Source organism: Trachypithecus francoisi, unplaced genomic scaffold (assembly GCF_009764315.1).
Source record: "Trachypithecus francoisi isolate TF-2019V2 unplaced genomic scaffold, Tfra_2.0 Lachesis_group0, whole genome shotgun sequence".
NCBI classification, from domain to species: domain Eukaryota; kingdom Metazoa; phylum Chordata; class Mammalia; order Primates; family Cercopithecidae; genus Trachypithecus; species Trachypithecus francoisi.
Genome location: NW_022681453.1, coordinates 124,622,028 through 124,626,321, shown reverse-complemented (window position 1 = coordinate 124,626,321; position 4,294 = coordinate 124,622,028).

Sequence of the window (4,294 nt, the reverse complement as noted above, 5' to 3'; positions counted from 1 at the left end):
TGAAATTCCAAGATTGCAGAAGTCTTAAAATGGCTGTTTCTTCTAGTCAGTTGAATCCCAAATTCCTTCTGTGAAGACAATGTACAACCCTTGGAACAAATAGAAACATTTCAAAGCCTCCCTGGAGACTTTTCAAGTGTTTTTAAATTAATGTTTCTCCTGAAAATATTCAAAACCCAAACTCCTATATTGCTCTAATTATATTCTCCCGGTCATGACATGACAGTTGGATTCTGGTCATGAAGTGTTGTTCTGGGGCAGATCCCAGTTCTTCGGGAAAGGGAAGAGAGTCGGGGAGATAGGGGTTTCCAACAAGTCTAGACCCCAGTTATGGAGGGCCTCAAGAACTGCACAGTGTCATAGCAAGTTCTCGGGCACTAAAGGGAACTTCTAAAACACAAAGACCATATTTAATTCACCCCTGTATTTCTAGTGCCTCGCACAGTACCTGACACCAAGCAAGCATTCGATAAATATTTGATGAATAAATAAATGAATGGAGCTGGAATTTAGTGATTATGTCTGGATGCAAAGTGAGTATTTGGCCTCAGTAACAAAGAACACAAAATAACCTAGAACTGGGGCACAAGATTGGAGCAAGACAAAGAAGACATTCTCGATGCTGAGTTTCTTTAAATACTTTTAGTTGGAAACCAGTCTAGTCACAGAGTCAAGAGCAAAGATGAGTCACCAAGAAGAAGTCAAAAGAATTCAGCTATTTAGGTGGCGTGTTGAGTCAGGAAGCCAAGAAATTTATTGTTTATAAATTATTATATAATCTGATTGGAAAAGGTCAATAAGAGTAAAATATCTGTGTTTGTTCTTCATAAGCTTATCTGTTACTCCAAGAAGCAAAACTAGCCTTGAGCAAAACTGTAAAATAAACCTCACCTTCTTATCTCCCCTTTTTTCATTACTTATAGTCAGCAAATGCCCCTCCTCAGGTCCTGTGGCTTTAAATTTTAGTCACCCCTTACCACCCAAGTCATCCAGGGACAATACCTCTTGATCTCGCTTCAGACATTCTCATCATAAGTGTACCCATCTCGTGTCTCAATCAGGCTTTGATCCAGCTGGAAGCCTAACTCACTCATCTGCTCATGAATTCAGAAAGGGCATTAATGATAAATTCAGATAAAATATAGTCTTGTTTATTAGTGTCTTCTGGAGACAAGGCCTTTGCCCAATGGAGTATCTCTAATCATGAACATTTCCAAGTGAAGTAAGGCCACTGGGGAGGAGATCAGGGGCTGGCTGAACTTTCACTGCCCTTTAAATCACATCAGGGGAGGCAGCTACTCTTTCTGTCAGATCCGGCAGCCTGGCTAGCAAACCCTTTTAAAACAGCAACTGTCCTGGTTAAATTAACACTGAAAGACCTCTCATGGCAAAACCTCAGCCTGGGGCCAGTCAGAAAGATAACGGTTTCATTAGCTGGTATCTTTTCAAAAGGATGCCTGAGTCATTTCCCTTTAGACCACTCTGACTCCTCTATTTCTGGTTATCTCAAAACACTTCTTATAAATTAATAGTTGAAAGCACACATCAGTGGTCTGTGGTGTCCCTTATATATGCCTTTGAAAAAACATCACCAGATATCTAAAGAGCAAAATTAAACTTTTCCTCGGAGATTGTAACTGTAACCAAACCACACCTGCCTCAGTAGTTACTCATGGCCTAAGGAGGGACATCCTGCTAAAACCAGATGAAGAGTTTTAGGGTGTTTGTGTTCAAAAAGCCCTGCAAAGTTCATAAAAGGGAAGTGTTGGCACCCATTGTGTAGGCTTATGAATTTTACCCCTTTTTCTTTTCCTAGTGTCACTACTGCTGCCTTATATTTTTTTCAGAAATAATAGAGTATAAGTGAATTCATATAAATATATATGCATATATATACATATACATATATACACACATTCATACATATGTAAAGTCACTATTCCTAGAAATATTCCGAAAGGAAGCTGCCTTTTAAAGTGTTTTTCCTTCAAAATAACAGAGTAGGTTATAGTCTTTGCTATGAATTATAATCGTCTCACATATTCAGCAGACAGCTCTCTACAAACTCAACCAAATACATTTTCCCTCTTGAACTGAACAGCAACAATAACAAAAAAGAAAAGACTCTAGCACTGAAGAGGAATGTACTTAGATCAGGTTTATACACTTTAGAGCGGACGATAAATAAGGTCACCCTGGAGCCATAAAGGCCAGAACTAATTGACATGTTCAAGGATTCATGAAGCCAACAGAATGCCTTTAGCCAACAGAGGACATGAAATTAAACGTACAATGGACTGTATGCAGGAAGCAGACCCAGGGAAGCCAGTCAAATGATAGGAAATGGTAGATGAAAAGTCAAAAGAGAAATCAAGCAAAGAGCCACAGCCTTTTATAAGCTCAAACACCTGAGGATACCATTCTGTGACCCTACAGTTTACAAATAATAAAGCGATGGTGGTGAGTCAGAATGAAAAGATTAGGTCATATCTGATAGACTGTTTAATAAGACAGGAAGACGAGTAATGCATCCTAGATAATTATCCATTAATAATGGTTTTCAGAAAGGTTTGATAAATAAAATGTATCCTGAATGTCAACCAATAGATGAAGTGTGAGTGTGTTAGTTAACCATGTTCAAGAACTGAGAACAGAGGGAGAAACTGTCAAGTGTCTACTCTATTATTTTTTAATTCAGTTTTGTTACTTTCAAGTACTTGGAGTATTTTTAATTTTAGAGGACCTATTTTAATAACTAATAATTAGATATGCATGTTCTCAAATTAACATATTGAAAGTTGAAGAATGATCCTTCTAAAAAGCTTCTATATATCTATTGCAGTCATTTATCTAAGTATGCCAGGGACACGTCTTCACTTACTGGTTCAGGAGATACAGTGGCGAAAAGGTTTTTGTCTATTCAAATGGCATCCTAGCCTCAATATGATTTTGCTTTTACTTTTGCTTAGAGTCTAAAAATTTTTTGATTGTCACTCAAATGCTTGTAAATTCTAAATCAACTGAGTTTATATAAAGTGGCAATTGTGCTAAGCAGTTCTAGCCTCAAGAAATATCCAGATCAATACAAACCCATCCATGATCACCTGGACTCAGAATTTAGTCATGAAGAACCAAGTAAGCAGTCACTGAAATAAAATAAATGGCATGTTAGAACTGTAAATACAAGACTTATTATGAGAGCAATGACAAAAGGAGTAAGTATGGTTTAGTGAGTGTGTGTGTGCTCACACATATGTACATATAGATCCATTAACAATATATGTGTGTATATGTATATATATGTAGTGTGTGTGCATATGTATATTGTGTGTGTGTGCATACATGTATTTCTGGCTGGAAATTAAATACATGGATAGATAGATAGATCCAGAGATAGATATGTTTTGACTCCAGTAACAGATAATATTGATGCTCTACTTCATGAAAATAAAAACATAGCATAGTAATTTGGGATTGCAGCATCCACCATTAGACAAATCTAATCTGGAAACATGGTTCTGCCACCTATTAACTGTGCAAACTTGTAGAAGTTACTTGACCTCTCTGAGCTTCTGTTTTCAACTGTAAAGTAAAGGTAATAATAGTATCAAATTCAGAGAGCTATTAAATCCATTCATAGAGAAAAATCAAAAATCATTGATTATTTTTCTTCTGATTTATTGGTAGTATATAAATGCATTTTAAAGTAGTCTATGCTCACCACACATTCAGAGGATTCTGGTTTTCATTTTAAAATTAGGTATAAAATGTTGTGGTCAAGAGTGCAAACAAGGAAGGGGGCTGGGCACTTCAAGCACACAGGTGGTACACACAGCCAAAAGAACAGCAACCAACAGCAAGGCAGAGGTAAGAGCTCCAGCTTTTTTGGAAGCTCTCCTGAATGCCCAGATATTTTTAGATTATTTTTTAAATGGAAAACAGACATACACACTAAATGGCATAGAACAAACACCCAGAAATATTTTGCTTCGATTTTTCATAGGTTATTTTTACAGATCTGTCTTGCTGTGTGAATTTCATTGTGAATGAAATGAATCGTGAGCATGCTTCCATGGAAACCTGTTTCTTTGTGATTGGCTGAGCGGTATCCAGGCAATTCAACAATACCTCAGAAAGTACAAGTACCGTTAATATTTAACAGACACAGTAAAACCTACCAACCCCAACCCCATGGCATTTGTTATGCAACTCACCATTAATAAAGAAATACAGGTTTGGGGGGCGGAGCAAGATGGCCGAAAAGGAACAGCTCCAGTCTCCAATTCCCAGCACG